The following is a 25,560-nucleotide window of genomic DNA, read 5'->3' as shown; positions in this document are numbered from 1 at the left end:
ATGAAACATTTCATGCAGAAAAAAAATGAAAATTAAAAAATGAAAATCAGCATAGGGATGAATTGAGCTAGAACAGTCAATTAAAGGAGAATCAAGTCTGAAATAGTCAATTAAAGGAGAATCAAGTCTGAAATAGAAGCAAATCAAAATGGCTGGAAATAAAAAATCATCTTTCTATTTTAGCATTAAAATAAATAGTTTAAACTCTCAAATCAAAGACACAGATTGGCAGAATGGCTTAAAAAAACAAAATCAATAAAGGGGATGGATTCAAACTAAAAAGCTTCTTCTCATCAAAGGAAACAATCATAACATGAAGAGAGAGCCTACAGACTAGGAGAAAGCCTTTGCCACATACACCTCAGATAGAGCTCTAGTATCCAGGATATATACAGAACTCAAAAAACTTAACACCAAATAAACCAATAACCTAATCAATAAATGGGGTAAGGAACTGAACAGACACGTCACAGAAGAAGAAATACAATTGATCAATAAACATATGAAAAAAATGTTTATCATCTCTAGTGATTAGAGAAATACAAATCAAAATGATTCTAGGATTTCATCTCACTCCAGTCAGAATGGCAATACATGTAATAATAAATGCGAGGAAAAAGCTACAGTCAGACATTGCTGGTGGGACTGCAAATTGGTACAACCACTCTGGAAAGTGGTATGAAATTCCTCAGAAAACTTGGAATAAAACCACCATTTGACCCAATTTATCCTACTCCTTGATATGTACCCAAAGGACTTAAAATCAGAATACTGTAGTGACACGGCCACATCAATGTTTATAGCAGCTCCATTAATAATAGCTAAACTAAGAAACCAACCTAGAGCCCTTCAATAGATGAATGGATAAAGAAAATATAGTACATACACACAATGGAATATTAATCAGCCTTAAAGAAGAATGAAAGTATGGCATTTGCAGGTAAATGGATGGAGCTGGAGCATATCATGCTTAGTGAAATAAACCAAACCCAGAAAACTAAAGGCCAGATGTTTTCTCTGATAAGCAGATCCTGACCCATAATGGAGAACAACGAATGAAGGGATTTCGGATTGTGCAGAGGGGAGTGCAGAGAGGGGGGAGAGAGTGGGAAGTACAGTGGAATGAGATAGACATTATTACCTTACATACATGTATGATTACACTACTGGTGTGACTCTGCACCATGTTCAGGCAGAGGAAGGAGAAGTTGTGCTCCATTTGTGTACAATGTGTCAAGATGCATTCTAATGTCATGTATAACTAATTGGAACAAATTTAAAAATTAAAAAAATATATAAAAAAAACACAAGATCCCCTGGGCAAGGTAGTGTATGCTTATAATCCCAGTGACACAGGAGGCTAAAGCAGGATGATTGCAAGTTCAATGCCAGTCTTAGCAATTAGCCCTAAGCAATTAGTGAGAAACGTTTAGAAAATTAAAAATAACTCAGTGGAAATATGCCCCTGGGTTCATGGGTTCAATGCCCAGATAAAAAGCAAGACCCAACCACACATTATTTACAAGACACATATCTTACAGGCAAAGACATCCACAGACTAGGGGTGAACGAATGGGAAAAGATATATCAGGCAAATGGAAACTGAAAGAAAGCAGGGGCAGCTATTTTTATATCAGACAAATTAGAATTCAAGCCAAAATTCATCAGAAAAAGCAAGTAAGTTCACTTCATTCTGGTTAAAAGAATCATCCAACAACAGGATATAATTACTATAAATATTTATACCCCTCCAAAAATGGTGTCTATGTGCATAAAATAAACCCTTCTCAAGTTAAAGGATCAACAGACCATAATACAATAGTACTGGGTGATTTAAACACACCTTCCTAACCATTAGATAGGTCAGCCAGACATAAACAAAGTAAAGACACTTCAGGACTAAAAAATGCTATTAATCAAATGGATCTATCAGACAAATAGAATATTTTATCTATTGACAACTGAATTCACTTTCTTCTCGGTGGAAGATGGAACATTTTCTAAAATAAATCATATATCAGGGCATAAAGAAAATACAAAAATTAAAGATAATTCTGTGCATGTTATAAGATCATAATGGAATAAAATTTGAAATCAATGGCAAGATAAAAAACAAAAACCAGTGTAACACCTGAAGATTTACATAACTCACTCTTGAATGAGGATTAAATCACAAAAGGAATAAGGGAAGAAATAGAAAGATAATAAATAACATAATGTTACCCCTCAAGGCTCTACAAAAAGAAGAATAACCTAATACCAAAATCAGTAGAAGACAAGAAATAATTAAAATCAGAGCAAAAGTTAATGGCATTGATAATTTAAAAGCCAACACAAAGGATCAATGAAACAAAGAGTTGGTGCTTTGAAAAGATAAACTATATTGATAACCCATTAGCCAAACTAGCCAAAAGAAAGAAGATCCGAATTAACAAAATTAGAGATGAAAAAGGAAATATCACTGTAGACACTACAGAAATCCAGAAGATCATTAGAAACTACTTTGAAAATTTACAATACAATAAGCTAGAAAACTTCAAAGATATTGACACATACATTCCTAGAGATATATGATCTACACACATTGAACCATGAGGATATAGAAAACTTACACAGACCAATATCAAGTAATGAAATTAAAGCAGTTATTAAAAGCCTTCCAACAAAGAAAAGCCCAGAACTAGATGGATTCTCAGCTGAGTTTTACCAGACCTTTAAAGAAGAACTAATGCTAATCCTCTTCAAATTATTCCATGAAATTGAAAAGGAAGAAACTGCCAAATTAATTCTATGAAGCCAGTATCACCCTAATACCAAAACCAGATAAAGGCACATTAATAAAAGAAATTTCAGACCAATATTCTTGATGAACATGCATGCAAAATTTTTAATCAAATATTGGTAAAACACATTAAGAAGACTGTTCACCATGATCAAATTGGCTTCATCCTAGGATGCATGTTAGTTCAACATAGACAAATCAATAAATGTAATTCAACACATAAATAGACTTAAGGACAAGAATCTCATGATTATCTCAATACATGCAGAAAAAAGCATTTGACAAAATCTAGCACTCCTTCATGTTTTAAACACTAGAAAAACTAGGGATAGAAAGATCTTTCCTCAACATTGTAAAGGTTACATATAACAAACTCAAAGATAATATCATACTGAATGAAGAAAAAACTGAAAGCATTAATTAATGCAGAATTCATATTGCCAAAATGGCCATACTACCTAAAGCAATATATAGATTTAAACAATATACGTCAAAATACCAATGACAATCTTCACACAACTAGGAAAAACAGTTCTGAAATGTATTTAAATGAATAAGAGACCTGGAACAGACAAAGCAATCCTGAGCAAGAAGAGCAATGCTGAAGGCATCACAATACTGGTCCTCAAATTATACTACAGAGTTTTTGCAACAAAAAGAGAATGGTACTGGCATTAAAACAGACATGAAGACCAATGAAATAGAACAGAAGACACACAAACAAATTCACATAGATGCAGTTATCTGATACTCAACAAAGGTGCCAAATGGTGCTGGGAAAACTGAATATCCATATGTAGAAGAAGGAAACTTGATCCCTATCTCTTACCCTATACAAAAGTTAAATTAAAGTAGATCAAAGACCTAGGAATTAGACCAGAAAATCTCGGCTAGAAGAAAATGTAGGCTCAACACTTCAACATATTAACAGAAGGAAGCATCCACTTCCTTATTAATACTCCTAAAGCATAAGAAATAAAACCAAAAATCAGCAAGTGGGATGGTATCAAATTAAAAAGCTCCTGCACAGAAAAGGAAACAATTAAGAAAATGAAGTGAGAACCTAGAGAAGGGGAGAAGATATTTTGCAGCTGCTTCTCAGATAGGGGATTAATATCAAGAATACATAAAGAACTCAAAAAAGTTAACATCAAGAAAAAAAATAACTCAATTAATAAACGGGTAAAAGAACTAAATAGATACTTCCCAAAAGGAGAAATATAAATGGTCAATAAATACATGAAAAAGAGTTCAACATCTCTAGCAATCAGAGAAATGTAAATCAAAAGTACATTGAGATTTCACCTCATTGCATTCAGAATGGCAATTACTCAGAATGCAAATAATAAGAAGCATTGGTGAGGATGTGGGGGAAAATGTACACTCACACATTTTTAATGGAACTTAAAATTAGTATGCCCACTTTAGGAAACAGTAATTCTTCAAAAACTAGGAATGGAACCACCATATGACCCAACTATCCCACTCCTTGGTAAATATTCAAAAGATCTAAAATCAGTATAATATTGGGCTGCAGTAACATTGGTGCTTACGGCAGCACAACTTACAACAGCCAAGCTATGGAATGAACCTAGTGTCTGATAAAAGACAAATGGATAAAGAAAATGCAGTATTTATACACAATGGAGTATTATTCAGCCATAAAGAAGAGTGAAATGATGGTATTTGCTGTTAAGTAGATGAAACTTGAAAACATCATACTAAGTGAAATAAACCAGACTCAGAAAGTCAAGAATTGGATGTTTTCTCTCATATGTTCAAGCTAGACCAAAATAAGGATAAAAGAATACCATGAGGAATACCATGAAAATAGAAGAAAGGTCAGTAAAGCAGAGGAAGGGCAAGAAGGGGGAGTGAGGAGGTACAAGAAAAGGGAAGAAGAGTGAAATGAATCTGATCAAACTTACCTGTGTACATATATGAATATGCCCCAGTGAATTTCATCTTTGTGTATATCCACAGAGCACTAGTTTAGAAAACTATAAATAAATAGAAGAAAAATCAGTAGAGGAACAACAAGGGGGAGTTGGGGGGAGGAAAAGGGGCAGTACTGGGGACTAAATTGGAGCAAATTATATTCCAGGCTTATATAATTACGTCAAAATTAATCACAATACTATGAATATCTATAATGAACTAATAAAAAAGAATATATGCCAAAATGTTGGTAAGTGACCTTTAAAGGGATATTATTAAATTCTTTGATACAGAAAAAGAAGCTCATGTTAACATAAAATCTCTGATTGCTGAAAAGTTAAAGTATGAGAAAAGATATACCATGTTAACACAAAAAACAAACAAACAAACAAAACACCTAGTATCCAAATCTATTTCAAACAAAACAGAATTGAGAGGAAGGTAATCTATCAGGGATAAAAGTGAGGAGTGAAAAGGGCCCATTCTTCAAGACACATTAATCCTAAATGTATATACACCTAATAAAATCTTCAAAACCCATAGATCAAAACGTTATAAACCTGAATTATAACCCTTAATGAAGAAATTGACCAACCCACTATCAAAGTTGGATACATGAACATTTTTCTATCAATAATTAGTATATCAAGTGGCAGAAAATCAGAAAGAATACAGTTCACCTGAACAACACTAGCAATCAACATTTGTATCTCTAAGTATACAATATACAATCTTCCCAAGCTCACATGGAAAATTCACCAACACTGACCACATTTTAGACTATATGCACACTATATCAAATTAAAGAAAAATAGACATCACAAAGTATGCTCTCAGAGCACAGTGGAATTAGTGTAGAAACGAAGAACAGAAAGATAACTAGAAAATCCCAAATTATTGGAAATCAAACAATACATTTCTGAGTAATAATGGGTCAAAGGATAAGCCTCAAAAATAAACTATATTGAACTAAATGAAAATTAAAATATAACTATCAAAATGTGTGGTATGTAGTGAAAGCTTGAACGGAAATATTAAATTCACATGTTGGAAAAATAATAAAGACAAAATCAAAAATCTAAGTTTTCACCTAGGATATTAGAGGAAAAGGAGCAATTTAAATCTAAAACCTGAAAAAGAAATTATTAAAATTACAAAAATTTAAAAACAGGAAGATAATAAAAAAAAATCAAAAGTTTATTCCTTGAAAAGATCATTCAATCTGATAAAAATGTATCCAGGCTAACAAAGAAAGACAGATAGTTTACCAATGTTAGAAATGAAAGTGGAGAAAAGTGGGTGCGATCCTGTGGAATCCTGCCGGCTGAGCCCGCACTGACCCCCGGGCTGAGTACGGGATTTCAGACGGGGAAGGAAGCGGCACAGTCCTATCCCCCACAATGGAAACTCCACCAAGGCAATCAGCGGCCACCATCTTGGAGAGCTGAAGTAACCACCGCCACTCTCCAACAGATTGCAACAATAAAACAGGTGGGTGTCACTCAGCTCATCCCCCATACATCGGAGAATTCGCATAAAATCTCTCCTAGGCTTTCCGGGGGAGGGAGTATCAGAGCGAGCCTGCATAAAGACTAGGGGAAAACTAGAGACATCTGACCTTCAACTCCCCCTCCCATCAGCAGCCAAAAGGAAACCTGTCTAGCTAGCGCTGAGGGAGGGGCAAGCAGAAAAAATCAAAACGATAGAGTGCCGGGGAGCCCAATAGCCAACTGTGTGACCGGAGATCCGGGCTGACTGATTCGCGCGGCCTGCCCCGTGGCTACAGACGGCGGGGCGCCGCAGAGAAGTGATTAATTAGCAAGCAGGGAGAAAAGTGTCTGCAATCCTGTGGAATCCCGCCGGCTGAGCCCGCACTGACCCCGAGCGGTACAGTTCTATCCCCCACAACGGAAACAAAACAATAGAGTGCCAGGGTTCCCAATAGCCACCCTCCACACCCAACAAACGGCAGGCCCAGAGTACAGTTTGAACTGCCGAGAGCCATCACTCAGGGGAAATCTGGTCTAGCAGGAGAAACCAAGACTAGCAGGAGAAACCAGGGGACTAGAGGCCAGGCCCTCGCGACTGGGCGGCTGGAAACCGCAGGCCCGCCGGCGACAGTTCACCCACTGCCCGCGTAACTGGGCGGCAGGAGAACGCCCACCCGCCGGCTACCGACCGCGCGACTGGGTGGCTAGAGATCGCCCCTGCACCAGCGACAGCCGGCCCGCTGCCCGCGTGACTGGGCGGCTGGAGTCCACCCCACCCTGCCGGCGACTGATCACCCGCCCACTGCCTGCGCGACTGGGCAGCTAGAGACCACCCGCCTGCTGCGACCAGGAGCTGAAACCAACCAGAGACAGGCCAGTCACACCCCCCCCATTAGGACACCCCGGCAAGGAGCCTAGGGCCCGTCATAGCAGAGAAATGACGTCACTGGAGCTCAGCCATCGGAATTCCTTCCCAGCAGAATCCACGTTAGCAGGCATAGTTTACCAACACAAAGGAGAGACAACAGAGTAATACAGAACCAAAACAAACCTATAGAAGAGAGCAGAAACACGGCAATCAAATAGAGCTGGAAAGTAATGTGAACATCATGAGAAAACAAGGTAAAAAAGGAGTACAAACAATGCAGGACAACTTAATTCTACAGGAGGACCTAGAAGCATCAGAAACTTGGATAGGGAAAGAACTCAAGGCATACCTAACTCAAATGGAAAGGAATATTAAAGAAGACATGAGACAGCAAGTCCAAGCAATAAAAGTATATTTTGAAAATGAATTAAACAAACAAATTCAAAGGGCAAAGAACGAGCTCTACCAGGAGATAGAGATCTTAAAAAAAAATCAAACAATAATCCTAGAATTGCAGGAAACTATAAACCAAATTAAAAACTCAAACAAGAATATTACAAATAGACTAGATCAAGTAGAAGACAGAACATCAGATAATGAAGACAAGGCTTATCAACTTGAAAAGAATATAGTCAACACAGAAAAGATGCTTAAATCCCACGAGCAATCTATTCAAGAGATATGGGATGTCATTAAAAAAACAAAATTTGAGAGTCATCGAGATAGAAGAAGGCATAGAGATTCAAACCAAAGGAATGGACAGCATATTAAATGAAATAATTCTAGAAAACTTCCCAGAGATGAAAGATGGAATGGATTGCCAAATCCCGGAAGCCTACAGGACCCCAAACATTCAAAACCATAATAGACCAACTCCAAGACATATAATTATGAAGATATCCAACATACAGAACAAGGAGAGAATATTAAAAGCTACGAGAGAAAGGAGGCAGATTACATTCAGGGGTAAACCAATTAGGTTAACGACTGATTTCTCATCACAGACTTTGAAAGCGAGAAGATCCTGAAACAATGTATTTCAAACGCTGAAAAATAATGGATTCCAACCAAGAATACTGTATCCAGCAAAATTAAGCTTCAGATTTGACAATGAAATTAAAATCTTTCACGATAAACAAAAGCTAAAAGAATTTGCAGCAAGAAAACCAGCATGGCAAAGCATTTTGGGCAAAATACTACAAGAAGAGGAATTGAAAAATAGTGCCCAAAACTAACAGCAGGAGGTATCTCAGTAAAGGAGGAGGAAAATAACCAAAAAGCAAAACTAGCCAAACTAAAATAAATAAATAAATAAACATGACTGGAAGTACAAATCATATCTCAATTGTAACCTTAAATGTTAATGGCCTAAATTCACCAATCAAGAGACACAGGCTAGTAATCTGGATCAAAAAAACAAATCCAACAATATGCTGCCTTCAGGAGACTCATATGATAGGAAAAGACATACACAGGCTGAAGGTAAAAGGTTGGGAAAAATCACACCACTCACATGGCCCTCAGAAGCAAGCAGGAGTGGCCATACTCATACCGAATAAAATCAACTTCAAACCTAAGTTAATCAAAAGGGATAAAGAAGGACACTATATTCTGTTAAAAGGAACCATCCACCAACAAGACATAACAATTATCAATTTGTATGCACCAAACAATGGAGCTGCAACGTTCATAAAACAAACTCTCCTCAAGTTCAAGAGTCAAATAGACTGCAACACAATAATTATGGATGACTTCAACACACCTCTCTCACCATTAGACAGATCCTCTAGACAAAAACTGAATAAAGAAACTATAGAACTCAACAGCACAATCAATAACCTAGACTTAACCGAAATATATAGAATATATCAACCATCATCAAGTGGATACACATTCTTCTCAGTAGCACATGGATCCTACTCAAAGATAGACCATATATCATGCCATAGGGCAACTCTTAGTAAATATAAAGGCGTGGAGATAATACCATGCACCATATCTGACCATAATGGAATGAAATTGGAAATCAATGATAAAAGAAGGAAGGAAAAATCCTACATTACATGGAAAATGAACAATATGTTACTGAATGATCAATGGGTTACAGAAGACATAAAGGAGGAGATAGAAAAATTCTTAGAGACAAATGATAATACAGACACAACATACTGGAATCTATGGGACACAATGAAAGCAGTTTTAAGAGGGAAATTCATTTCTTGGAGTTCTTTCCTCAAAAAAAGAAAAAACCAACAAATAAATGAACTCACACTACACCTCAAAAACCTAGAAAAGGAAGAGCAAAACAACAGCAAATGTAGTAGAAGACAAGAAATAATTAAAATTAGAGCAGAAATCAACGAAATTGAAACAAAAAAAAACATTGAAAAAATTAATAAAACTAAAAGTTGGTTCTTTGAAAAAATAAATAAGATAGACAGGCCCTTAGCCATGCTAACGAAGAGAAGAAGAGAGAGAACTCAAATTACTAACATATGGGATGAATAAGGCAATATCACAACAGACACTACAGAAATACAGAAGATAATTAGAAAGTATTTTGAAAACCTATATTCCAATAAAATAGAAGATAGTGAAGATATCGATAAATTTCTTAAGTCATATGATCTGCCCAGATTGAGACAGGAAGACACGCACAATTTAAACAGACCAATAACAAAGGAAGAAATAGAAGAAGCCATCAAAAGACTACCAACCAAAAAAAGCCCTGGACCGGATGGGTATACAGCGGAGTTCTACAAAACCTTCAAAGAAGAATTAATACCAATACTTTTCAAGCTATTTCAAGAAATAGAAAAAGAAGGAGCTCTTCCAAATTCATTCTATGAGGCCAACATCACCCTGATCCCGAAACCAGACAAAGACACTTCAAAGAAAGAAAACTACAGACCAATATCTCTAATGAACTTGGATGCAAAAATTCTCAATAAAATTCTGGTGAATCGAATACAAAAGCATATCAAAAAACTTGTGCACCATGATCAAGTAGGATTCATCCCTGGGATGCAAGGCTGGTTCAATATACGGAAATCAATAAATGCTATTCACCACATCAAGAGACTTAAAGACAAGAACCATATGATCATCTCGATAGATGCAGAAAAAGCATTTGACAAAGTACAGCATCCCTTTATGTTCAAAACACTAGAAAAACTAGGGATAACAGGAACTTACCTCAACATTGTAAAAGCTATATATGCTAAACCTCAGACTAGCATCATCCTAAACAGAGAAAAACTGAAGGCATTCCCTCTAAAATCTGGAACAAGACATGGATGCCCTCTATCACCACTTCTATTCAATTTAGTTCTTGAAGTACTAGCCAGAGCAATTAGACAGACAAAAGAAATTAAAGGCATAAAAATAGGAAAAGAAGAAATTAAATTATCGCTATTTGCGGTTGACATGATAATATATTTAACAGACCCAAAAGGGTCTACAAAGAAACTGCTAGAGTTAATAAATGAATTCAGCAAAGTGGCAGGATATAAAATCAACATGCATAAATCAAAGGCATTCCTGTATATCAGCAACAAAACCTCTGAAATGGAAATAAGAAAAACCACTCCATTCACAATGTCCTCAAAGAAAATAAGATTCTTGGGAATCAACCTAACAAAAGAGGTGAAAGATTTATACAATGAAAACTACAGAACCCTAAAGAGAGAGATAGAAGAAGATCTCAGAAGATGGAAAAATGTACCCTGTTCATGGATAGAAAGAACTAACATCATCAAAATGGCGATATTACCCAAAGTTCTCTACAGGTTTAATGCAATGCCAATCAAAATCCCAACGGCATTTCTTGTAGAAATAGATAAAGCAATCATGAAATTCATATGGAAAAACAAAAGACCCAGAATAGCAAAAGCAATTCTAAGCAGGAAGTGTGAATCTGGAGGTATAGCGATACCAGAGTTCAAACTGTACTACAAAGCAATAGTAACAAAAACAGCGTGGTACTGGTACCAAAACAGGCAGGTGGACCAATGGTACAGAATAGAGGACACAGAGACTAATCCACAAAGTTACAACTATCTTATATTTGATAAAGGGGCTAAAACATGCAATGGAGGAAGGATAGCATCTTCAACAAATGGTGCTGGGAAAATTGGAAATCCATATGCAACAAAATGAAACTGAATCCCTTTCTCTCGCCGTGCACAAAAGTTAACTCAAAATGGATCAAGGAGCTAGATATCAAATCAGAGACACTGCGTCTGATAGAAGAAAAAGTTGGCTCCGATCTACATATTGTGGGGCCGGGCTCCAAATTCCTTAATAGGACGCCCATAGCCCAAGAGTTAATAACAAGAATAAACAAATGGGACTTACTTAAACTAAAAAGTTTTTTCTCAGCAAGAGAAACAATAAAAGAGGTAAATAGAGAGCCTACATCCTGGGAACAAATTTTTACCCCTCACACCTCAGATAGAGCCCTAATACCCAGAATATACAAAGAACTCAAAAAATTAAACAATAAGATAACAAATAACCCAATCAACAAATGGGCCAAGGACCTGAACAGACACTTCTCAGAGGAGGACATACAATCAATCAACAAGTACATGAAAAAATGCTCACCATCTCTAGCAATCATAGAAATGCAAATCAAAACCACACTAAGATACCATCTCACTCCAGTAAGATTGGCAGCCATTATGAAGTCAAACAACAATAAGTGTTGGCGAGGATGTGGGGAAAAGGGTACACTTGTACACTGCTGGTGGGATTGCAAATTGGTGAGGCCAATATGGAAAGCAGTATGGAGATTCCTGGGAAAGCTGGGAATGGATCCACCATTTGACCCAGCTATCGCCCTTCTCGGACTATTCCCTGAGGACCTTAAAAGAGCGTACTATAGGGATACTGCCACATCAATGATTATAGTGGCACAATTCACAATAGCTAGACTGTGGAACCAACCTAGATGCCCTTCAATAGATGAATGGATAAAAAAAAAATGTGGCATCTATACACAATGGAGTATTATGCAGCACTAAAAAATGACAAAATCATGGAATTTTCAGGGAAATGGATGGCATTAGAGCAGATTATGCTAAGTGAAGCTAGACAATCCCTAAAAACAAAATGCCAAATGTCTTCTTTGATATAAAGAGAGCAACTAAGAACAGAACAGGAAGGAAGAGCATGAAGAAAAGACTAACAGTAAACAAAGACGAGTGGGGGGAGAGAAAGGGAGAGAGAAGGGAAAGCATATGGAAATGGTAGGAGACCTTCAATGTTACACAAAATTATAAGAGGTTGTGAGGGGCAAGGGGGAGGGAATAAAAAAGAGAGAATTGAACAACAGCAGAGGAGGTAGAGAGGGGAGATGGGAGGGGAGGGGAGGGGAGGGGGGATAGTAGGGGATAGGAATGGTAGCAGAATACAACAATCACTAATATGCCATTATGTAAAAATGTGAGTGTGTAACCGATGTGATTCTGCAATTTGTATTTGGGGTAAAAATGGGAGTTCATAACCCAATTGAGTCAAATGTATGAAAGATGATATATCATGAGCTCTGTAATGTTTTGAACAATCAATTAAAAAAAAGGAAAAAAAAGAAATGAAAGTGTTTACCCTATAGATTTTGTATACATTTAAAGAACAATGAAGCATTATTTTGAAAAAGTCTACATTTACACATTTGAATATTTAGTTGAAATCAACAATTCCATGAAAGACACAGCTACCAAAATGCACATAAGAACAGATAACTCTATTCCCAACTTAAAATTGAATCAATAGTTAATAACATTCTAAAAAAATCACAAGACCCAGATGATTTCATTAACAAATTGTACCAAATATGTAAGGAAGAAATGTTGTCATTTCTTTACAATTTCTTATAGAAAATAGAAATAGAGACCATTTTAATTCATTCTATGATGCCAGCATTATCTAAAAACTGAGACAAGAAAAAAATTACAAAAAAGGAGAACTATACAACATCTCTCATGACTAAAATAGCCCTTAGAATATTACCAAACTAAATGCAACAATGTATAAACCAGTTATAAATCACAAGTAGAATTCATGTACATAAATCTGATCATGCATTTGGAAAATAATGCAATCCATCACATTAGCAAAATAAAAATCATATAGTCATATCAATAGGTGCAGATAAAAACATGTGGCAAAACCCCAAATTCATTAATGGTAGAAACTCTCAGTAAAATAGAAACAAAGGAGAACTTCTTCAACTTGGTCAAATAAATTACAAAAACTCTGCTGACATGCAATATCTAGTGGTAAGAAATTGAATGCTCCCCCTAAAGTCAGGAAGAAGGTGAGACTGTCCTTACACCATTTCTGTTCTACATGATACCAGAAGTTCTAGTTAGTCCAGTAAAACAAGAAAAAGAAATAAAATGATCATTGATTGTAAAGGGGAAAAAAAAAGAAAAGAAAACTGTCTCTATTAGAAGATAGCAAATATTATATGCTTTGTGGATAACCCACAAAAGCAATCCTGGAACTGATAAGCAAGTATAGCAAGGTCATAAGATTCAAGATTAATAAACAAAAATCAACTGTGCTTCTACATTCCAGCAATGAAAAATTGAAACTTAAAATAAAGAATACCATTTACAACATACAAATGCACAAAGTACGCATAGGAGATATGTAGAAAACTATAAAACATTGCTGGAAAAATCAAGGGTGATATAAATGAATGGTGATATATTTCATATTCTGGATAGGAGGACTCAATTGCTTAGATGTCAAATCTTTCAAACTCAATGTATAGATTCTACAGAATGCGAATCCAAATCCCAGAAAGCTATTTTGTAGATATGTATAAACTCATACTAAAATTTAAGTGAAAAAGCAAAAGACTAGAGCAGCCAATGCAATATTGAAGAGGAAGTATAAAGTTGGAAAGCTGTAAGACTTACTACACTATAGTAATCAAGACACTGTGCTATAATAATCAAAGAATATGTACACTTACATAGAGAGAACTCAGAAATAGACTCCCCAAATATAGTCAACTTATCTTGGGCAAGGAGCAAGGGCAATTAAATAGACAAAGAGTGTTTTTTTAAAACTAACAATATTAAACTAACTGTACTTCTACATACCACATATAATAATGAAGAAAGGAGGAGGAGGATAAAGAGAAAAAGAAGAGGAGAAGGAGGAGGAGTTAGAAAGAAGGAAGAAGGAGGAGGAGAAGGAGGAGGAGACAGAGACCTTGTACTCTTTGCAAAAACTAAGTGAAAATGGATCACAAATGTAAAACTACAGAACTCTAGAAGAAAACAGAACTAATTATATGTAGTCCTACTTTTGGTGATGTTTTTAGATACAAATACCAAAAGTATGATTCATGAAAGAAAAAAATCTTAAGTTAGACTTCATTAAAATTAAAGACTTCTGCTATGTAGAAGACACTTAAAAAATTAAAAGAGAAACCTTACCTCAGCAGAAAATATTTCAAAGCACATATCAATACTTCTACATAAAATATATAAAGAACTCTTAAAACTCAACAATAAAAAAAAACAACTCAATTAAAAATAAGCAAAATACATAAACTTCACCCCAAAGATATACAGATGGCAAATATACAATTGAAAAGATTCTCAACATTGTTTTTCACCAGCAAATCATAAAGGAAAATAATAGTGTTATAGCATTAAGGAACAGTACTAGTGTGTTCTTTGGGTGACGTATTCTAATTGTGCTGCTGATTACACCAATCCAAGCAACTGTTTAAAATCATAGGTTTTCAAACCAAAAAAGCCAATTTTCCCAAAATAATTTAGAAAGCCAAATTACTAAACATTATCAAACATAACGTTCAAAGTCAAGGTTAAAGCCCTAAACTAGTAAAATAACGTTTCAAGAATGCATCAGGATTGTATTAATTACCTGCAATATAATATCTTATCTGGAATAAGGGGGCGCAGTTACACCAAAACGGTTGATGTGAGAGCAGGCAGAGAGCAAAGTGCAGAACTTGGCATTAGTCAAGGTAACTAACTTAAGTAGTGGCATGAAAAAGTATTAAGAAAAAAAGAAATGGGAGAAAGGTCAGACAACCGGGTTCGGAGACAAAGGACTATGCTGGGATTGGACTTGATAGTTTGGACCCGGAGCAGGCGGGGAAGTGGAGCAGAGACAGGATATATGGGAGAAAGTTTGGGATGCTCAGAAAAAGCGAATCAGTCCTTAGGAACAGAGGGGTGGAAGCAAAGTCAAGAGGCCGATAGAAAAAGCAAGCTATGCTAGCAGCATTTCGTGTAGTTCAGGCTGCTAAGACGCCTAGAGGGTCAAGACGGGGAGCGTGGGCGCGGATTGGAGGGGCGCTTGAATAATCTGGAGATTCAGAGCCCCTGCGCGTGTCGTGGTAGCGAGCACGCGCGCTTCAGGCCGGCTCCACGCGGCGGGGGCGGGGTGCGGCGCAGCGCGCGCGCACTTTCGGTTGGATGGGGGCGGGGCGCGGCTGCGACCGGTGACGTCAGGGGGAGGGCGCGAGCTGGGTGGCTGCGGGCGGAGCCGGGAGGCGGGCGCTGCGCGCGGCCTCGGGCGGAGCGGAGGAGCGCGAGGGGCGGAGCGGAGCGCGGGAGGAGGCGGGGGAGGAGAGGCCCCCGGGACCAGGAGCAGCAGCTGGGGAGGGGGCCGAGGAGCCGGAGCGCGAGCAAAACAGCTGATCTGGTTTTCCTTTAAAGCTAGAGAAAATGGAAGTCGGGTAGAGGCGACTGCGGCGCTGCGGGCTGGCCGAGCGGAGCAGCGCGGCGCGGCAGGTGAGACGGCGCTGGCCGCGGTGCTGCCGGCTGGCGGCGGGGCCGGGCCCGCAGACTAGGCAGGTGCGCTGTCCGCGCGCCGGCGCGGGATCCCTCCTGGGCTCCGCGGTGAGCCAGGTGGGCGCTGAGGCCGGTGGTCGCGGGGCCAGAGTGCGGGACGCTGGGGGCGCGGGCCCCGTGCTGGGTTTGCCAGCGCGTCTGCATTGCGGGCTCTGCTCCGGACCCCGTGGACGCCGTGACCACCCGCTCCGGCCCGGTGCCGCGCGTGTCTCTCGGGCAGGGCGCGGCGCTCCCACTGGGTCAGGGCTGTTCTCTTCTCCTGGCCCTTTCACCTTCTGCACTGGAACGTGTTGTCAGGCTTGGGCTGACCGACCCCTCCGTCCGTGTGGACGCGTCGGGGGTCCTGCGGCGCCTACCGACGCTCGGGCAGGGCCGGGCCAGAACAGCGCGCGAGGCCGCTAGACCGGCACCAGGGCTGTGGTTGCGTGGGCCACAGCTTACTCGCTGTCTTCTAGCTGGACAGCAGTCGAACCATTGATGCAGTTTGTCTGTGAACCCGGAGGCCTTCTCTAGTATCTCCTCACTGGAGGGGAAAAAATTGCATCTGCTGTGCTTTAAGTGCTCCTTTAAATTTGGGAGATGTCAGTGATGTCATCATTAACTAAAACTTTCCTTCATTGGACACAACCGTTCAAGTGTACCCTCCTCCTGCCTGGTGCAAGCTATTGCAGCCCTTTGAGGATCTTTGCAATAAAGCAGATTTGCCTCTGTTCTGTTAACTCAAAACCTCACAGTTTTTATTTTTATCTATTGGCTTGAAAATTGATAGATAGATTTAGAGTGGCTGAAGGGAAACTTGTTAGATTCCAACGGATCTGGGAATGACTTCCTCCACAGCACACTGATATAGGGGAAAGTCATGTATGACAGGACATGCTTGTGCTTGCCTTTATTTTTGTAAATGAACGTGAGCTGTGAGAGGAACAATTTTAAAAGATATTCCGTTTAATGAAACAGATTATGTGTCCAGGTAAAGGTGGATATTGGGGCCTAAATTTTTGCAGGCCTTGATTCCTTGGGGAAAATCTGCAGATCTTCTCCACCCTCCCTATCAGGGTGTGTCTGGAAAAGAGCTGCCCTGGGGCAAAGAGTGCCAGCCTCACTAGGGTCCTCCTAGCAGCTATGTGTTCCTGCGAGCTCCAAGACCTCTTCTACATCCGGAGAGGGTCCAGGGACTGCAGAGACCGGAGGTCTGTATGGCACACCAAGTTCTGGGGAAAATTCCTCCCTAAATGCCAGCAATACACCATCATTTTATTGTGGAAGTTCCCAGGGAACAACTCCTATGGGAATAAAAGTAAGCAAGTTCCCAGGACAATCTAAACGTCTACTTAAGACAATTGTATCAAAAGGATATCCAATAAGGGACAAAAGTATTAACATTTTTGTATTTAATAATTAATGGCAGAACCTAATTGGTTAAAACAAGGATGGCTTAAATCATTAGTGTGTGCTCATATTGGGTCTGCAAGGAATTTAATACCATATGCCATATTGGGTCTGCAAGGAATTTAATACCATATGCCACTCATGCACAAAAAAGTTTGAAGCTGATTACAAACACGAAGCTTTTGAACCCTGGCTTGGTGTGGTGGGGGCATTGAAAGCAGTGGTTTACTTTAGGCCCTACGTATTTGGGGTAACAGTGGGGAGAAATTTTTGCTTTCTTGCCAGATGCAGTCTCACTGAAGTCTGGATCCTGAGTGGCAGGTGTTGCCTTAGTAATTCCTGAGGCCTTAGCCCTAGTAGAGGAAGAGAGGGCCACCTTCTTCTGAGTGAGCACCTTTGTTTATGCCTGGGTGAGGGTCTTGTAAGCCTTGTAGTAGAATAGGTTCCAAATGAACTGCTTTTCCACAGTTTTTCTCCTGCTGCACGTAGTTGCTTTAGAACTTGAGCTCTTAAGACTGCATTTCTTGTATAATTAAAGTGTCCTCAGTTGTGAGAAGAGTGGTTTGTAGGACTCTGAACAGTGAACTCTTAGAAATTTGAGTCTGTGAAACCAGTGTGTCCCATCAATCCATTTTTCCCACCTGTAAACCTGTGAAAATATTCACCATAGGCTTTATTTTTAATTCACTATAGTACGTGTGAAAATATAAATGTGTTTCTACTAAATCTTTAGTCACTTATTTCCTAAAACATTTTAAAAACAATAACTTGAAAGCCTCCTCATCTTACTTTTATGTGTAGGATATCATGTCTTCCATTTCTAAGAAGCTAAGATTGTCTTGCCTTTTTTTTTTCCCCTCCCATTCCTTCTGGATCTTAAGGTCATTTATCATGTCTTAGGCACACAGAATAAAGGCTGAGTCAGCTCCTGCCAGGCCAGCAGGGGGCATGCTAAACATGGTTTGGAGGGTCTTTACCCAGCTGCCTGGGGAGAAGATTGCCAAGTTGATGAGAGGGAGGTTCAGAGGTTCATGTGTGTGTTCATGTGTGTGTACACATGTGTGCATTTTTGTGTATGTCTATGTGTACTGTACCCCCTCAACTTCCCCATCCCCTCCTGTCTGCTCAAAGGATGGACACTAAAGGGTGGGGCGGGGAGGCACATTCTTGAATGACCAGAGGTTGGGGCATCTGGAATGTGCGCCTACCTCTGTCAGACAGAGAGATTGCTTTAATAATAGCAATCTCTTGTTCTTGGAGAGTGGCTATTGTTTCTTAGCCCAAGGTTTGATAGTTCCCTTTTACATGTGAACCCCGTGAAGAACATTAGGAGGAGAGAAAAAACTTTGGTTTAAGTAATACAATCAGACTTCGATAATCTGAGTCTGAGGATACAGTACTTTTTCAGGTTGTGAAGGCAAAAATGTTGTCTTGGAGAGGAGAGAGTTTTCCTTAGGGAACTGCAGGCCTGCATCCTGGTGAGCACACACCTGTGCCAACCAGGGTAACCCACGGAAATACCTACCCCTTTAATGTTCACCCTTGGATTTTACTCCTAATTGACTTAAACCCTGGACCCTTGAGTTGTGGTACTTCCCAGGGAGCTCTACTCATCCTTCTTGACCTCAAGATTTCTCTTATGGAAAAAAACAAATGTTTAATTGATGAACATTTATTTCTCCCCAGAAAATGATAACAGAAGAACAGAGGCAACTGTGCTTTTCATCCGAATGTGCTTAATTTGACTGTAAGTGTGTGTTGAGGCTTTTCTTTGTAGGGACTGAGCTCAGAAAGGCCAGCTCCTGCTTGAGGGTCACCTTAGCGAGCTGCTGTGGCCATCTCTCACAGCTTAGATGATTATCTCAGAGTCTGGTTGTATTACTAAGATCAAATACTCATCTCTCCTCCTGAGGTTCTCCATGGAGCCCACATGTAAAAGGAAACTATCACATCTCGAGAGAAAAGAGGGCCTACTAGAGAACTATTCAGACTAGGCATTTCCTTATGCTTCTTATTCCTTTGAAAGTACCCGAAAAACCAGATTATTGATTTCAAGGGGAAATTGGCAAATACATGTTTTTTAGCATTGTGCTGAACCAGGTTTGTCACTTTGAATACTATAAATAGCTATGGGGGAAGTGCCACTAGATACAAAAACAGGTGTCACCAAATCCCTTTACTATCTGACCATCACTGAGGGTGATCACAGAATATCTTATTCAAAGTAAATCCTGAAGTCCATAGGTATTTAAGTGGAAATAAAACATGCATGTTCATTTTATGATACATTTAATTTGAAAATACCCTTGAACTTTGAAAAGAGAAAATTGCCCATTGGCACACTGCTGCATCCCCTAGGTAGTTTGTGTGTCAGATCAAGAATAATATGGTCTTAACATGGATGTGACAGAACAGTGCAGAACAGAACTTTTACCACACTTTTGGGATGGAGCTCTTTATCATTCATGGTAACAGGAGCAGTGAGTTAAAAGGAAGTCTTTAAAATGCTGAAATCCAGGGAAAGGCTGTACATTGCCTTTTTACTTGCCTGTGCTATGGGAGATGTGTTTAGCTGGCTGACTTTCACGCAGCGTATTTGGATTGGCAAGGGAGTTAAACCTAGGATTGGGAGGTGTGAAGGCATTGCCTGGCCATACTCCAGTTTCCTTGTAGCAAGGAAGAGAGTTAGCCTCCCATATCTCCAAGGTCTTATCTGGTAAAATCCTATAATTCCCCAAACACCAGTCCTTGATATTACATTTTCCTGCTATATGCTAAAGACAAATAACATTAATTATTATGCAAGTTTTACATACATCTTTTTTAGTTTAAACAAATAAGTCTAAAGTAAACTCATCTTGTAGATTTAAAGGATTTTGAGTTTTTCCTCCAAAGGATATATTTTCTGTTTAAGCGTAGTTTGTTCTTACCTAGTTTTCCTTACAAATATGATGGAAATTTGATGTCTGAATTAATATACATGAGTGAGATGCTAGACTGAGTTATGAAATATAAAATTAGACCTTTGCAATTCATTTTCTTGTCTGTTCAGCATTTCTTTCAATTGTATTAGCTTACTGAAGCATTTCATGTGGTGCTGGACCCCACGCCCAGCCCTTTGTGAGATCAGATTCAGTTTCTCAGTCACTGAAACAAGCATTTAGGAGCTTATTTGAGAGGAGGCGGCTGTGTGAATTGGGAACAGACATCTGTCCCTGGTGCTGTCCCTGCCAGGTTGAGCCTTGCTACCTCTGAGAAGACCCTGGTTCTGCTGTACCCAGAGCTGACATAATAATCCCACAATAATTTGTCCACCTCATTTCTGTGCTTGGGTTTTAGGAATTGCCTACAGCAGACTCTGCTGGTTCTTGCAGCAAGCTCAGGGATGGCCTTGTATGTCTTGTGCAGAAGACACTGTACCATAGCATTGTCCCTGATGTGACATGCCCTTCTCCCCTAGTTTCTCCTACTTCCACCCCAGAAGCTGATCCAATACCCTTTTATTTTGGGGTTTCACGCAGTTAACCATGATTACAATCAGTTTCCCTATTATTCCTTTAATGATTTGAAACCTGAAGACAATGTGTATTTGTCTTGGTTTGTTTTCTGTTGCTGTAATGAAATATCCAAAGCTGGGCAATTTGTGTTTTTTAAAAAAGGTTTATTTAGCTTACAGTTTGGGAGGATGAAAGCCCCAAATTGGGTGGGTTCACCTGTTCAAGTTCTGTGGAGGGCCTCCATGGATGTATCACAAATATGGCAGAAGGGAACAAATAAGTGGGGTAACCTCTCTTTATTAAAAAAAAACCCACTCGTTCAAGAACTCACTCACTCCCTGAGATGCACATTAATCTCTTCTGAGGTAACACCCCCAGAGACCTGCTTACTTCTTGCTTTGCACAAAGCCCCTCCTCTTAAAGGTTCTACCACTTCAGCACCATTATACTGAGAATTAAGCCTGTAGCAAATGAATCCTTGGGGGATACATTTAAGCCAGTTCAAACTACAGCAATGTTATTGAAGTATGGGCAACACTATTGCATGTATAGTTTTTTCATGCCTTAAGAAATATAGTTCAACATCAACAATAAAATACATAGGTGACTTTTTTTTTTAAATGTATGAACCCTGATATTTGTTTTGCTTGTCTTTTAAGTAACACCATTTAATCTCTTGGAAGAATCATCACTGAACAGTACAAAGAAATGGGACAAGTTGTCAGTAGACTTGGACTTGGTCTTAAGCTTAGTGACTTTGAGTGTGGGCTCAGGTGGCCTCAAGGATAGAATATCTCTCTGGCCTTTGTGCAGGTTCTAGAGTGGAGCAGAAAGAATTTGCATATGCAGGAAATTCTTCAATTCTAAAGAAGGATCAGTCATTACAATAAAAGGAATTGGAGACAGGACAGAATATGTCTGTCTGACAATAGCCAAGTTCTTCTCCTTTATTAGTTTATGTAGTTGCAATGTGTACTTGTACCTCAAGACATGTTTGGATGAATTTGCTTTGACATTTTTTTGTGTGTGTGTAGTGAAAGGAGGAGCCCTAGGTTGGAAAAAAAAAAAAGAGAGAGGGGGTCTTCTATGGCTTAGCTATTCTTGTAGATAATTTAGAGTTGCTAGCTCTGTTAATGCTAAAAGAATAGATGGTGAATACCCTGCGATTCCAGCCGTGTCTCCTACATCTTGGATGCTGTCGGGCATGTGGATAGCAGGCCCCCAAATGGTTTATTGATTGAGATCATTATAGAACATACTTTCCTATCCTTAAAATTGATTCATGATTCGTTCTTTGCATGAAAAACTCTGAGGTGTGTGAGAGGAGGAAAGAGAACTGCATTCCAAGAAAGAATGCATTCCTGGCAAGTCCTGCAAGGAGATACCAAGAGGGGAATCATGTTAATGGACAATAGTGACGTGAGGTCCTGCCTGTGAGAGTGGTCTTAGCATTTTCCTCTGAGAGTGGTAAGTTGCCAGGCCAAGGTCTGTACCACTGCCCCCCAACCTAAGCAAGTTCTTTTGCAGGGCCTGCTTTTATACCCAGAGGAAGTTTAGGGGCTTTGTTACCACATGGAATCTCTCATTATTGGCTTGACTGATGAAGAGCAGAGGTCTCTGTTCCATCTCTGGGATGGCATGGATCCATAAGGAAGGCTGTAGATCTTTTACAAGTGCTGTTGCTCGTTAGGTTGAACTGAAGCTCTGTACTATTTAACTTGACAGAGTGGGTCTGCAATTAGGGGATGGGCAAATTGAAAGGTCAAAGTGAATCTCTTGAAAACACTTGTTTTGGAGTTACAGAATGAGTTGCAGTTTTTACCCATATCTCTTGATTATTCCATTTGTAAAGTCTGACTTATATGAGGTGCTGTTTATGACCTTAGCTTTCAGACCCATTTGGTTCTAAGTGCCCACTTGACTTGGGTTAACAAATCAGGCATAGTCTCTTGGCATGGGCAACCTCTCCAGGGTCATCTACCTGCACGGTCAGCAGTTTCCTATGCTTGATTCTACCAAAGTTGACACCCCATTTATGATCTGTTAAGTAGTCTGTTCATACATGCATTTTTACAAAGGGGGCTGAAGGCTTCAGGTGCTCAGGGGAAGAATGGATACAAGCAAGTCATCTCACAGCTTAGCATGTAGGCTTTATTGGAAAAATATCAGTGTGTTTTTGCATTTACGTTAAATTCCTTCCATGTCCATGAAATACTGAAAGACCTGGTCCTACCTAGAGGAAGACAGAGCTTCCACTTAGAGGTAGGAAGTTTCCTTCTTCTGGTTAGAGGTTTGAATATATTCTCTAGGTCTCAATTTCACATGTCAAAAATGGAAAAAAAAACTGCCTGCCTACCAATATCCCATTCAATTCCGCAATTCTGTACAAAATTAATTTCCTTATTCTCCCAAAATGCTGACTAAGCAAAGGGAAAGAATACCATATTCATTGTTAAAAGAGAACAAGTAGGAAAAATTAGGTGTATCTTAAAAGATATTTGTCTCCATGTCTGGGATTGAGGAGAATACCAAGCATTTGAATGAATATTTATAATTAGTAATGAATAGTGTGGACACATTCATCCCTCTTGACTGTTAGACCCATGAGGAGAAGTTTGTGTATTAGCCCTTACTGCATCTCTGAGGCACCTTGTTCAGAGAAGCCTCTCTATTCATGTTTGTTAAATGCATTTAATAGGCCTAGGGGAATTAAAATTAGAAATTTAATTATTCTTTCTAGAATTGCTTAGCTCCCATGAGCTCAGAAGCATTATAATTGAGAATATTGCTAATATAAAATTAGAAACATTTAGGATTTTAGCTTCCAGTTCAGTAGAATACCAAATTTTGTTTATTTGGGTTGTAAAGAGCAAACAAACAAAACCAGATTAGTAATTAACCAGGATGGGATTTGTTTGTTATACTACAGAGTACACATTCTAAGAAAAGTTATGGTTTCATATTTTCCATTTAACATTTCACAAACATTTGTTGCTGTCTTAGGGAATATTAGCAGCATCTGTTTGGACAAGACAAATGGTTTCTCTATAGATTTTTAAAAATAAGATAAATAAGTTGAACTACCTTGAAAATATTAGTTAGAAAAGAGACAATGAAAGGTCACATGAAAGTCATATGTGAAACAATTCTTGTGGGGAAGAAGAACATTCATAATGGAACAACACACAGACTTGTTGTAATTGATTGAAATAATTGATTACATTAACTTCTTGTATGGGTTGAATATCCCTTATCAGAAATGCTTGGGACCAGATATATTTAGATTTTGACATTTTCTTTCAGATTTTGGAATATTTGGATGTACCTCATAAGCAATCTTGGGAATGCAAAACAAGTCAAAACACAAAATTCATTTAAGTTTCAGGTACATCTTATCTATAGGGCTTACGTTATACAATATTTTTAGTGCACCAGTGTTTTGCTGCCACCCACCCATCATGTGAGGTCATGTGTAGGATTTTCCATTTGTACTATCATGTCAGTGATCACATAGTTTCAGATTTTGGAGTAATTTGTGGTTTCAGATTAGAGATTCTCAACCTGCATTAAGAGCCTGCTGTCAGGCCCATCTCCCCTTTGGGTACAGAGCTCAGAGCCAGCTGGCTGGATGGTTGGACATGACAGGAAGTTCATCTCCATAAAACGGAAAGTTGGAAGGCATTGGATGAGATGGTGTTTATTAGGAGAATTGATTCACAAGATTATGGAAGTTGAGAAGTCCCATCACAAGCTCTCTGCAAGCTGGGATCCTGGGATGCAGTTAGCATAGTTCAGTCCAAGTACAAAGACCTCAGCACCAAGGAAGTCAATGGTGTAACTCCCAGTGTGAAACCAAAGGCCTGAGAATTGTGGGGAGGGAGAGCACTACTGGTGTAATTCCTGTAGTCCAAAGGCCAGAAAGCCTGGAGATTTTTATGTCCAAAGTGAGAGAAGAGGAGTGTATCCAAACACCCCCCTTCCCCTCTGCACACACACATTTGCCTTTTCATCTTGTGAGATGCAAGCAGTATCATCTTGCCCTGAATTCCTGGAGATAGTCTATGAACCAACTGGAGAAAGATGTAAGAAAGCACTTCTGGTATATCTGGCTCCCATATCACCAGATCTCCATCAAGAGCCTCAAGCACTGACCTGGACCAAGCCCTGGTGACACAGGAAAGCTGGGGAATGGCATAGGATTTGGGTAGCTTCTGGGATGGTGGGGAAGCCATACATGAAAACTCCACATGGGCAGAGCACAGAAAGGCAGGAGTGATATCTCCTGCTATGGTGGCCAACAAGGGGTGAGATGGTCTCGGGTATACCCCCAAGAGATGGGGGGTCCTTTCAACCCCAGCTTCATTGTCTTCATCTGGACATAAAACTGTACTTTGTAAACTGTACAAGTTCTAGAAACTTGTTTAGCATTGTCCCCATTTTTCCAGATACTTTTCAGAAGTAATAATCAAAATCTGGAGGGAATGTAGGATTTAGCAGAAGTCACTTGGCATGGAGATATTAGTTGACATTTCTCAATGGCTTCAGATGACTTAGAATGGCTCAGGGGCCTGGTGCTAGCTTTATGGGCCAATTGTAGGCAAGCATGAGTCTAATCAGGTCTGAGGGTCAATTCTGTGGAACCCAGTAGGCTTAAGCCTACCCCTTCTTCCACTTCTTCTCTTTCTAACCATTTCCCCATAATCCCTATGTGGGGACCCCTAAGGAGCTCTGTTTCTGATCTTTCTGCTCATCA

General features: G+C 39.2%; 1 pseudogene; it reads left to right on the top strand.

Annotated features, from left to right (window-relative positions):
• LOC143394834 (protein TFG pseudogene) overlaps positions 1-7,036 on the top strand; it is a 60,929-nt pseudogene extending 53,893 nt beyond the window's left edge.
• The last annotated feature ends 18,524 nt before the right edge of the window (positions 7,037-25,560 follow it).

The sequence above is a fragment of the Callospermophilus lateralis genome, chromosome 3 (genome assembly GCF_048772815.1).
Source record: "Callospermophilus lateralis isolate mCalLat2 chromosome 3, mCalLat2.hap1, whole genome shotgun sequence".
Lineage (NCBI taxonomy): Eukaryota > Metazoa > Chordata > Mammalia > Rodentia > Sciuridae > Callospermophilus > Callospermophilus lateralis.
The sequence above is the reverse complement of the archived record's forward strand: the minus strand, read 5'-3'. Positions and strand labels throughout refer to the sequence as shown.